This window comes from Oreochromis niloticus, linkage group LG4 (assembly GCF_001858045.2).
Source record: "Oreochromis niloticus isolate F11D_XX linkage group LG4, O_niloticus_UMD_NMBU, whole genome shotgun sequence".
NCBI lineage: Eukaryota > Metazoa > Chordata > Actinopteri > Cichliformes > Cichlidae > Oreochromis > Oreochromis niloticus.
Genome location: NC_031969.2, coordinates 1,538,009 through 1,551,452, shown reverse-complemented (window position 1 = coordinate 1,551,452; position 13,444 = coordinate 1,538,009). Strand labels below are relative to the sequence as shown.

Below are 13,444 nucleotides of genomic sequence, written 5' to 3'. Positions count from 1 at the left end.
TCAAACCTGTCAAAGACAGCAGAGCTAGGGACAGGGGTAGAAGGGTCGAGAACGGACTGGGAAATCTGCGCTTTGACAGATAGCACTTTATCAATAAAAAAGTGTAGGAAGTTTTCACAAATTTCCTGAGAGGACTCAACACCAACAGTCTGTGGAGCATGAAGGACCATGTCAATAGTCTTAAATAAGACATGAGGCTTACGACAATTTGCCTGAATAATCGCAGCAAAATGTTTCCTCTTAGCATCTTTTACAGTCTTCTGGTAGGAATTCCAGTAATCTTGTAATATTTGGTATGCCACCTGAAGTTGATCCTTCTTCCATTTACGTTCAGCTCTCCTACACTTTCTTCTGCCAGCACTGGTGTCTTCATTCAGCCAGGGTTCAGATTTGGCTTTAACTTGCCTAAGCTTAAAGGGGGCCACTGAATCTAAAACAGTTTGGCAGACAGAGTAAAACCACGTACTCAGCTCTTCTGTATCATTACATATGAAATCAGGAAGGCTGCAGTTCTGATTAAAAACAATAGAGAACTGTCCAGCAGAGGAAGGGTTAAAAATGCGACAGCACCTAGCAACAGCAGGAGGAAGATTAACTTTAGTACAAGGAAGGAAAACCTCAAACAAGACAGGCTTATGATCCGACCATACAATATCACAAACCTCTAAGTTAGAGACAGGTAAATTGTGAGTTAAAACAAGATCCAACGTGTGCCCATATTTTTGTGTAGGCACAGACACAGGTTGCACAAGATCAAAAGAGTCAATAAGATTTCAAAAGTCCTTTGCCATTGGCTTGTCAGGGCAGCACACGTGAATATCGAAGTCCCCAATAATAAGGACATGATCATATTTTGGCATAATTTCAGCCAACAGATCAGAAAAGTCATTTAAGAAGTCCTTATTGTATTTTGGGGGTCTGTAAACCACAGCACAGAGCACTGTGTGAGAGCGACCCAGCTCAAACATACTCAGTTCAAAGCTACTAGGTGATGTTGATAAGGGCAGTGGTTTACATTTATACTGCTTCTTAAAAACAACCGCTAGTCCTCCTCCTCTGCCTGATATTCGAGGAGAGTTTAAAAAGCAGCAGTCATCAGGTAAGAGATCTGTGAAAACGCTGGACTCACCGGCCCTCAACCATGTCTCAGTTATACAGAGGAAATCCAGTCCTTGGGTCATAAATAAATCCCTTGAAATAAAAGTTTTATTACTCAGCGATCTAGTGTTCACCAATCCAAACCTGGTGGAGGTCAGCATGTTCGTGGCTGACTGCGAGACCCGACGCAGCGGCCGCAGGTTCTGTAGGTTCGCACCGCGCCGACGAAGATGAGGGAAAATCTTTTGCGGCTGGGACATCTGTAGCTGGGTACGAATTTCGTTAGTGCGAGTGTCACGGCTCACTCGGTATAGCCTCAATTGAAAGTGCGGGTAAGTCCGCGCGGCCGCAGGGTGCACCCACTGATCATCAATTTCCATCACTTGGTCATAGGCTGAGCGTAGGGTGTCATCCCGAGACTGCTCGAGTGGGGCACGCTACCGGAGGTGGCGGGTCCTCTGTGGAAGACCCTGCTGCCTCCTCCCAACCCGAGTCGGCGTCGGACGACCCTGCGTCACCACTGAACGCCGCACAGACATTACACGCATCTACTGGCCGCGATCGCATCCCCGCATACTGCCCCAATAAACTATGGAACCCCAGCCAATCTGTGCCCAAAATCAGGGGATGTGACAGGCGCGGGCAAACCACTGCCTTCACTCTATGCTTCTTGCCCTTAAATTTTAACACCACGACACCACGAGATATCGTTCACTCAACTTCCGGTTGAGTGAACGCTGGCGCGACTTGCTGCCGCTACTCACCGCTATCTCTGTCGCTCGGATTCCTGTCCTGTTCCTGTCTCTGCGGCCCACCGGTGTCTCTGTGTGGCTGTTCTTGTCCGTGATGTGGCCTCTCAGGATCTATGCACTGTCTGTGTGGGTCTGGATCTTTATGTCATCGATCTACCGACTGGGCACTGGGCTCCATCAGTATACAGCTGATGAGCTCCTCCGGCTCCGCTTCTCCCTGGCTGCCCCACCGCTGGCAGCTCTTCATCTCCACACGGACATTGCCTTCCTCCCTCGCCGAAAGTACGTCCATCGGGGCTCCCGTCGGTATTTCCATCAGGATAATTCCAAGCTAATTCAGTCCTTCTGGTCCACCTCTGGTCGCTCTCAACGGAACCCTGGCAGGTCCGTTGACCACAATGTTTTGGCTAACCTGCCTAGGTCGGCCAACACTCTCATCCAGTCTGACAGTACGTCCGTCAACATCGGCCTGCTTAATATCCGTTCGCTTACGAACAAAGGACATCTCATCCAGGATCTCCTAACAGACCGTAAGTTTGACTTTTTCTGCTTGACTGAGACATGGCAACAGCCCAATGATTTTTCGCAACTCAACGACTCCACCCCCCCGGGGTTTGTTTACACCTGCCAACCTTGCGAGTCCGGTCGTGGTGGTGGCCTCGCAGTAATTTATCGCAAGAACTGGAAAATCTCGCCACTGTCAGTCCCTACCTACAGCTCCTTTGAATCTGTTGTTTGTCAACTTTCAGGACCCACTCCAACTGTCATAGCTGTCATTTACCACCCCCCAAAATTTAATTCTGTTTTTATAAGTGACTTTGCTGATCTGCTGACCAACCTAGCTACTGTTTCCCCTAATATAATATTGCTGGGTGACTTCAACGTCCATGTGGATAACTGTGATCATCCTCTTACCAAGGACCTTTTATCCTGCTTTGATAGCTTCAGCCTTAAACAGTACATAAACTTCCCTACCCACACTAAGGGCCATACTTTGGACCAAGTCTGTTGTTCTGGACTTACCCCCTCCAACTGCACAGCTGACGAGCTGCTAATCTCGGATCATCTACTTCTCTCCTTTAATGTTCACATGGCTTTCTCTATAATTAACAATCCTCGTATTATTTCTTTCCGGAATATCAAGAATATAAATCTTGATATCCTTTCTTCTGCTCTCTCTAGCTGCTTGTCTCCTAACAATTTGGCTATTCAAGATAATCTAGTATTTTATTATAATCATAGCCTTAGTAGTATTTTGAATTCTCTTGCTCCACAAAAAAACAGAACTGTACTCTTTTCTTGCTCTGCACCCTGGTACACACCTGAACTCCGACTATTGAAAGCTAAAGGTCGACGGCTTGAAAGTCTTTATAAGAAAACTGGCCTTACTATTCATAAGGATATGTTTAATAACCATGTTCTGTTTTATCAGGAATGTATCAGTCAAACCAAATCTGCCTATTATTCTACCATTGTCTGTTCAAGTGAGAACTCCACCAAGACCCTATTCTCATTATTCAACTCCTTTAACAGGCCACCTGATTCTCTGCCCGCTCATCTCTATTCATCTAACTTCTGCGACTCTCTAATGCTATTCTTCACTGACAAAATTCATAAAATACACCTAGATTTGGTCCCTAATATAACATTCAGTTCCACTGCTATGCCAATGACACCCAGCTTTACCTCTCTACCAAACCCGATTCTACTCTTCCTCCACCCTCCCTCACCCTCTGCTTAGCTGAACCAGGGTTCTCCTCCAACTTGCTTAAACTCAACAGCAATAAATCAGAACTTCTCCTGGTCGGCACTAAACTATCACTATCCAGAATTAACGATTTTTCTCTCACTATCAATAATTCGTTGGTTCCTATCTCTCCCTCTGTGAAAAGCTTGGGTGCCATTCTCGATAGCACATTATCCTTTAATTCACATATCAATAATGTCACACGTGCAGCACATTTTCAACTCTGTAACATTAATCGCATCCGCCCTTTCCTCACTCCTCATGCCACTGCCATTCTCGTCCATAATCTTGTCATCTCTCGGATTGATTACTGTAATTCATTAATATTTGGTCTCACACAAAAATCTATTAACAAGCTCCAACATGTCCAGAACTCTGCTGCCCGTATTATTACTAGGACTTCTTCTACCCATCACATCTCCCCAATCCTGAAGCAGCTTCACTGGCTCCCGGTTAAATTTCACATCCATTTTAAAATAATCCTTTATATATTTAAGGCTATTCATTCTCTCTCTCCTCCATACCTCTCTGATTTAGTACAGATGAACCTCCCATCCCGGTGCCTCAGATCTTCATCTTCTCTTTCTCTCTCTGTTCCTTCCGCTCATCTGATTACAATGGGGGCAGGGCTTTTAGTTGCTCTGCCCTCGACTTTGGAATTCCTCACCCCCTGACCTCAGAAATATTAGTTCATTCCCTCTTTTTAAGTCCACTCTCAAAACTCATCTGTTTAAAATTGCTTATGTCTAAACCTCTGCATCCTTTTAACTTTTATCTGTTACTCTTATTATTGTGTATATTTCCAGTTTTTGTGTTTTTATTCATTGTACAGTGTCCTTGGGTGCTTTGAAAGGCGCTATTTTTAAATAAAATGTATTATTATTTATTATTATCGGTGAATGTCCCCATGCACACATTTAACCTCCATCCAGTCGGCCTCCCACAACGCCCCGGGGCAAACCAAACTTTGGTGGACCAGGGTCTGCGTGCAGCCCGTGGCCTGGAAAGCCTCAGTAAACACCAGCGGGTCCTCCCCCTCCCTCATCCGGTGCAATGTCACTGATAGTGGAGGGGGGCGCCGGCGCGACCGCATTCCCCAGCAGCTGCTCCAGATCCGCGGTCTGCTGCTCCAACGCCAACTGCTGGTCCTGCGTCGCAGCCTGCCGAGCCTCCATCGCCGCCATGTCCATCATCATTTGGCCCAGCATTTGCAGCGGTTGGGCGGGCAGCTGGGCCACCAGGGGAGCAGGTGGATTGGGCTGGGGATGGGACATTGTGCCAGGGTTTTGGCACCAGTGTGAAGCTGGACCCTTTACACACGTACAAGACACTGACGTTGTGACAGCACTTCTTTATTTGAACATTCTTTTTACTGTGGTTTGCAATGGGACACAGACACTCTCGCTCCGCTGTCACGTCCACTCTCCTCCTTCTCCGACTGTCACTGTGAACATATAAAGAGTCACAATCACATTCACATCCCAGCACACCTGTTCACCCCGCCTCTGCGCCGCCCCAGGAGCTCGCTGCGCCACCCCTCCTCTGCAGCCAGCCAGAGACCACACCCACGCCACAATATACTATGTAAAAAAACCCACCTTTTTTTCTCCCCGTAGACGTAAAAGATGGTCAACCACGCAATTGTATATTGGCCGTTTCTAAAATGTATTCACCCAGACCTGACCTACAGAACACACTGCTGGGTGACTCTAATCTGGAGGTTCGTTGTGGATAGTTTGGCATCACACAACCCAGACACCAATGAAAGTCAAGGATATACAGCAGCCACAGAACATGTCATCTAAACATTAGGCTCATCATCATCTCAATATTCAGCTTGAGCACTTTTCTACTCTATCTGAGCACTCAAAGCGCTTTATACAACTCGTACACTTACCCAGTCACACCCATTCACACAAGCACTTTTCTATGTTTTTAGTGCCATCTAACTAACATTCATACATACACATTCACACTTGATGGATGCATCGGAAAGCAAGGGTATTTGGCATGCAGACTTCCAGTTAGTAGGTGACCCCCTCTACCACCTGAGATATATTTACTCCCATAAACTGCAGCTATTTTTTAAAAGGGAAGTTCATACTAACTCAAAATTTCAGTTTCTCTATGCAACTATAGAGGGCACAATCAGCAGTTAAACAGAATGTGAAACCAGACCACAGCATTAACATAAAAACCATATAAACTTAGTCTCTTTACAGAGATTTACAGTCTACTGAGAGCAAAGGTACCACAGAGAAGAAATGTATGTGGAAAACAGCAGGGGCATGCGTAACAGTAAAGCTCTCTTATGGCTCAGGTGACAACTCTGGATCCGTGCCTAGATAAACCTTTTGATAATCTACAAATGGACTTCATTGAACTTATATCATATGAAGGTAAAAAAATTAGTGCTTAGTGATTGTTGACATGTTCCCAAAACAGGCTGAAGTTTTTACTTCTAGTAAACAAGATGCAGGTGCAATAGCCAAAGCTTTACTGCAAGAAATCATCCCAAGGTGGGGAATTCCAGGTAAGATGGGCAGCGATGATAGAGCAGCTTTTGTTCGCACAGCTTTTAAACAGGTAAGTGATTACTTAGAACAAACATCTTTGTGCTTACCATCCAGCCAGTGCTGGGGCAGTGAAGAGAGAGAAGTCTTCTATAAAGGGTAAACAAACCAAATGTTGTGGAGAAACAGGACTGGGCTGGCTAAAAGCCTTACCCCAAGCATTGATGTATATAAGAACTAGGGTGAGAGTTAAACATGACCTCAATCCTTTTGAAATTTTATTTGGACATCCACTAAATACGGGGATAGGGCTCCCAGGGGATCCTCTTTCAGCCACACAACACTGAGGATGAAATGCTACACTATTGTATAAATCTCTCATCTGTAATGTATTCACTCCATATGCAGGTTAGAGCATCCCTTTTACATCCAGCTCGAACAAACAATCTCTCCCAGACTGGGAGACTGGCTGCTGATCAGAGATCTCCAGAGAACCAGCTGGAAACACAAACAGTGGCAGGGACCATTCCAGGTACTGCTGAAAATCCAGACAGCAGTTGAGGTTGAAGGTTGTGCCACTTCGGTTCATGCCAGCCATTGCAAGACGATTCCAGCACCACAGTAATAAGACTTCCAGTTTGATGCTCAGGTAGACAACAAGGGTGTACAATGTGCTCTGCCCTTTCACCCTATAGCTGTGTTAGAATGAAAAGTAAGAGTCAGGGATGAAAAAACGCTCTCCTAAAAAATGTGGGCCAAGCTCCAACACAGTGACATGCAGAACACGATTCTGAGTGAGTCAGAAGGGATCAGCGATGGAACGCAGACAACATCGGTTTAAACAGCCAGGCTGGTGTGGCCTGCAAGGTTTTAGTGTGTTTTTTAGTTATAAGTTTTTAGTAAGTTTTCAAATCGTTTTTACAAATGATAAACATCCACATGACTCTCCAAACGTCATAAACCCTTGCTGAGTTTCAACCTCTTCTCTAGTCAGATTTAAAATAATGTAACAAACCAGAATTTATTGCAGGCACTATTCCCTCATGATAGGTTTAGACATTCCAAGCATATCATATGGGCAAAGTGTATATAGATGCCATAGGTCTCTCTCTCGAGGTCCCTAATAAGTATAAAGCAGGCAGTCAAGTTGCTGAAGGATTCACGCCATAGATTCCATTCTTTGGACATGATCAGGGCTGAACCAGTAATTTGCCATAGTGGGCATTTGCCAGGTGGGCTGATACACTTTCCTGATTTTTGCCCTCGCGCTACACACACTGACAGTGTTTAATTACTGGCACTGTCCAATCAAATCTCGCTACCAGGCCATCCTCTACCTTACTGTGGCCAAGCTGCAAAGCTGAGATATAATAACTGTTAAACTGTAGTTTGCCTCCACCAGTGTGTGAATGTGAGAGTGAATCAATAGTGGAATTGTAAAGCGCTTTGAGGGTCTCGAAAAGCACTATATAAATACAATCCATTATAATAAAAACTTTAAAAAGAAACTAAAAACAAATGCAGCAATATGTGTCAAATTAACCAACATGTTAACTCTCAGGGCTGCTGCTGCACTGTCATCGTACTACCAGCCACAACTACTAGCAGTTGTAATAGCTGTCACACTGGGAGGAGACTGCTGTTGCTAGCACCAGCTGTGGAGAAGTGTAGGATGAAGAACGGCAATATTTACATGATATTTCATCTCTCTCACCCTACACACACACACACACACACACACATAGACTTGGAATTGGGCTGACTAATCAATCATAAATCCCAACCCTCTGAGTCGTATCCTGGCCATTTGTGGCCACTTTGCTTTTCGTCTTTCAACCATTTTTGTTCTGTTAATGCAAATAAAATGAAACTTCTCAAAGGTGTGTATTTCTTTCAGATTTTTTAATTTTCAACACCAGCTCCTTAATAATGTCAATAATATTCACTATACACTAAAAGGTTCCTCTTGGCTCTATCGTGGCCATTTGTGGCCAATTGAAACCCATTATAACCACCTTTTTTGATTCCTTGTTACTGACAGTACTATATCATGCGATTTAGGTAAAATTGCTTTCATTCTAAACTCAACACATGAAAATTGTAGTTTTTAATTTTTTTTTTACCAAATTACATCATTTACCCATTTTTGGCCAAGCAAGCAATTTCATGTAATATTCTGAGTTTTCTATAGGGGTGTTTGATGGCTTACTGCACTCCAATGGACCAAAAGAATGACACAATTTTGATTCAGGTTTGATCTTAAAGATGTTAGACAAAGGTTTGTGTTTGTGCATGAAAAAAAAAGTGCCAGTGTGAAATTGCAGCACAACTTTGCATTTGCAAGAGAGAAAAATAAATTATGTTGCCATACGTCCAAGTTCATGTGAATGTCTCTTGATGCAAGCTATTGAGCTATGAGCTTCCTGGGGAATTTTAACTTTGATGTTCATAATGAAAGCACCTCTAACTTTGTTCTTTTCATTAAAAAAATGCACACCAAAATATCTACTCTCCCAACAAAAACAACCAGAGAAAGAACTCACAGGACACTCTGCAAAGTTCAAAGCTGTAGCTGTAGCATAAACAACAACAAACTGGGAGTGTTTGTAATTCTGACAGCATCACTACCAGTGATGAGGATTACCATCCAGTGCCCGATTCCTCTTCTTCAGCAAGTGAGAATGATACAGAGACAGCAGTCGAGGCAGAGCGGCTAATGGCAGAGACGGTAGGAGAAGCGGCAGACGCCGGGGCGCCGGTGGCTAAGTGGATGTCTCGTTCTGGGAATATTGAGTGGTTTCCCACTGCTGAGGAGACCATGCGCTACAATCCAGTACCCACTGGTATCACTCCAGGGCCCACCCTGTATGCAGTTGCCCGCATTAGCACCCTGAGATCTGCATTTGACCTGTTTGTGACAGAAGAGATCATTCAGCTGCTGTGTACCCACACAAACCCGCATGGGAGGCGAAAGTGTGAGGATTGGAGGGATGTGGATGATGTGGAGATGAGAGCGTACATTGGGATTTTGATTCTCGCTGGTGTCTACCGCTCAAGGCATGAAGCATCGCGTGGTTTGTGGGCTGACAAGGCCGGACGGGCAATATTCCGTGCTACAATGCCCCTCTACCGTTACGCCCAGATCAGTGCTAACATCCGCTTTGATGACAAGCTCACCCGCCCGGGACGTTTCAGGAACGATAAGCTTGCTGCATTTCGCGTCCTGTCGGAAAAGTGGGTTGCTCGTCTCCCCCTGCTGTTCAATCCAGGAGTTGACGTGTGTGTCGATGAGCAGCTGGTTGGATTCAAAGGTCGATGTGGATTTCGACAGTATATGCCCAGCAAGCCTGCAATATATGGCATTAAAATCTGGGTGACCTGTGATGTGGCAACCTCCTATGCTTGGAAGATGGAAATTTACACAGGAAAATCACCTGGAAGTTCCCGGGAAGTTAATCAGGGAATGAGAGTTGTGCTACAACTGACAGAGGGGCTCCAAGGACACACTGTCACTTGTGACAACTTCTTTACCTCGTTCAGCTTGGCAGAGGAGCTGCTCAGAAGAAAACTAGCTCTGGTTGGCACAATCAGGAGAAACAAACCAGAGCTCCCTCCCCAGCTTGTTCAGCTGAGACAGAGGAAAATTCTTTCATCTCTCTTTGCCTTCACCAAAACAACCATGGCAGTCTCCTACATGCCCAAGCGAGGGAAGAATGTGCTTCTTTTGAGCACAAAGCATAGGGAACCAGCAGTGAGTGATGGGGAAAAGAAGAAGCCAGCAGCAATCCTTGATTACAATAGGTGTAAAGGTGGAGTGGATAACCTAGACAAGGTTGTTGGCACCTACAGTTGTCAGAGGAAAACCGGTCGCTGGCCACTGGCTCTGTTCTACAATCTTCTGGACGTCTCAGCATACAATGCCTTTGTCCTGTGGAAAGCAGTGCATCCTGATTGTGAGAGTCCACCAAGACCCACAAACGAAGGGTGTTCCTGGAGGAGCTGGGCCACATGCTGGTGACTCCAGAAATTGCAAGACGGCCTTGTGCCCCACGCTCAAAAGCAGCCGCTGCTATTGTTGCTGAGATACAGCAGTCAGGATCAGAATCAGAGTATGAACCACAGCCCATCAACAAAATGAGGAAAAGGTGCGAACTGTGTATAAACAGAAGAAGAACGGCAACCACTTGCTCCAGCTGTGGAAAGAGTGTCTGCAAAGATCACTCTGCTGTGGTTTGCGTGTCCTGCCTTCCCTGAGTGCATGCACACACACACACACACACACACACACACACACACACACACACAGAAAGAGGATGTATTTTGTACAAACAAGCAATAAAAGGCCGTTTTTGGCATGACTAACAAAGTGGGAGTTTCTTTTATTGGGGTCATTACTCACAGGAATAATACAAAATATTAATATTAATAATAATTATTTTTGTTACTGGCACTGACCTGCAATGACTTACAAAATAAAAAAAAAAGGTTTCGTCATTCAACTGCTGAAAAAATTTATTGCTATTTCCCCCCAAAAAGCATAGTAGTAACATATAATTTGACTGGTATTCAAAGGGTAAAATTTTGTAATTTTGAATTATATTTTGGTTTTCATGACTAGGACTGGTTTTCATTTAAAAAATGAAGTTGGTCTAAGTAGAAAAATGTTTTAATATATATGAATTTTATAGCATTTTGTAAATGTAAACAAGGGGTGGCCATTTTTGGCCACGAACAGTCTGAGAGGGAGTTTTTATGTTTTTGCTCTCTCTGCACTAAAATAACAATGCATTATAATCAATGTTGATGTGAATCAATTATATGCCCCAGACTCTACTATTAATAATACAAGAAATTTCAGTAGCAATGCAATTATATAAAATTGCGAGATTTGAGGTTGTCATCCAGCTGGTGCAGTGGACAAACAAACTGGTGTTTAAAGAGTTAAAAAATAAAAAAGTAATAATTATTTTATATTTATGGAAAGAACTGAAGTTACTTAAAAGCTTTATGCAGAAAAAAATGGCAAAAAAACAAAAAATAATAAAAATTACAGACCTAATCTCTAGGTGGCCACTTTTGGCCACGAACAAGCTGAAAGGGTAGTGATTTTGATCAGATTCAGAGGGTTAATAAACTTGAGCCCTTATCAGAATGATCAAACAATCAATAATTTTCAAGCGCGTGGAAACACATTAACCCTCTGGGGTCCAGGGTATAATTGACCGTTATTGACTAAGTTTGATTTTACCTCTATATTTCACCTTTAAAAACTGTTTATCTTGCCTTGTTTGGTATCATTATTTTCAGCACAACCTCAAATATCCGACAAATATAACTGACACACAAAACAAAACAATGACTAGACTACACACTAACTATAGCCTCCAAACACACTAAATCTCACTAATATCTCACATATGAAAACTCTCTCTCTCTCTTTCTTTCGCTCACCCGCTTTCTCTCACCGGTGTCACCCCTAAAACTTCCCCGTCTTCCTAAACAACCAAAGGCCACATGTTACCATATCATTTTTTGATTTGTTCACATGGTACACTTTAACACCAATAGGGAAGGGAAGGGGTGTTTTTTTTTCTTTTTCTTTTTTCACTCGCAAGCGGAGAGTGTTTGCTAGCGCTGTCCTTAGAAAACCCAGTTTTTACCGATTCTTCCCGCTGTAAACACCACTGTTTTGTTGAAAAAAAAAACATTCCATGTATTTTTTTATCATAACTCTGGTTTCACGTGGCCTATCGACACAATTTAAAAACTGGTATATAGTTCAAAGTCCGCACTTTTGACTCAAGTTGAAATGGAGACTCTGGGTTGCTGCATCTTGTTGCTGTTTCGTCTTAAATTGGTCATGTGATTTTGATGCGCCAGCGCGTCCGTCGACCCCAGAGGGTTAATTAGCTGAAAATGAAGATCCTGACAGGTGTCTGCGCTAAGAAACCTTATCTGCGATTAATCTGTTGAAATGACACTGTTCGTGTAATAAGGGGCACATTTTTTTTAGTATGAGTATAAATTGAAACTCTTAGTTCAAACTGCTTAAAAAAGTTTTTGCCCACAAAATCTGTTTTTATGATGTTTTATCCATCATAAACGCAGGTTGTAGACAACACACGGCAAACCCGTCCACACATTCGTGATTTTCAGCATCTTTTATTACTCTCTGGTTCCTGTTCACATGCGGCTGTGGCTTTGCCAGCCGAACATACACACCAACAACAACAACACAATCTCAGGACCCAGTACAGATTTTAAAGCCGGCGAGGCGTGATTGCAGATGCTGCCCGATGCGTCCGCCTTCCTCGTAGTGACCATGCCCCACCACATACCCCCATTGCCCAACTTAGCCCGGAGAGCCATCCGGCCGATCCTACTTCCCCCCCCCGAGGGCAGGAGAGGGAATTAGCCCTGACTGTCGGCGTCCCCAGCATCTGGTAGGCTGTGTCTGGGCTGGCCTCACCCTGGGGACCAGCACGGGTGTCGGAGCAGTCTGGATCTCAGCTGCTCTTGCACAGTCGAGGGTCACGGCAGCGGGTGGCATCGGTGTCGGCCGGAACCTGATCTGAGCTGCCAGCCTCTCGATCATCTGCATGCAATAACAATGGGAACAATGGGCTGTAAGGTCAGTTCCTTGATCCTAAATATGCAAATTGTCATGACCATTGATCAGCAACCACTGATCAATGGCCATGAGTACCATTCACAGAGAGTTGGGGAATGGCTGCAATCACAGCATTGTAAGATGGTGACAGATGTACCCTTAGGCCCCCTCCTCTTTCCCTTTTCACGTAAATGGCCTCCTTGACTCCGCGCTCAAACCAGCGTTCCTCCCTGTCCAGGATGTGTACATCCTCATCCTTGAAAAAGTGTCCACTGGCCTGTAGGTGTAAATAGACTGCAGAGTCCTGGCCTGACGAGGTTGCTCTTCTGTGTTGTGCCATCCACTTCACCAGAGGTTGTTTGGTTTCCCCGATGTATAAATCCTGGCAATCCTCCTGGCACTTAACAGCGTACACTATGTTACTCTGTTTGTGTCGGCGACCCGATCCTTGGGGTGGATCAATTTTTGGCGCAGCTTGTTTTGGGGTTTAAAAGCCACAGAGACGTGGAATTTGGAAAAAGTGTGTCTCAGCTGCTCCGATACTCCTGACACATATGGGATCACTACAGGTTTTCGCTTAGGCAGCGGTTGTCCTTCTCTCCTGGATCGGCTGGAGCTTTCTTTTGGCGGCTTCCCAGCTTTGACAAAAGTCCAGCTGGGAGAACCACATTTACTCAGGGCCTTCTTGATGTGCTGTTCTTCTGCTTCCCTGGCTGCTGTATCA

At 44.5% G+C, this 13,444-nt stretch overlaps 1 pseudogene; it reads left to right on the top strand.

Annotated features, from left to right (window-relative positions):
- The first annotated feature begins 4,250 nt into the window (after positions 1 to 4,250).
- On the top strand, positions 4,251 to 10,794 carry LOC112846666 (piggyBac transposable element-derived protein 3-like; annotated as a pseudogene).
- Positions 10,795 to 13,444: the final 2,650 nt, after the last annotated feature.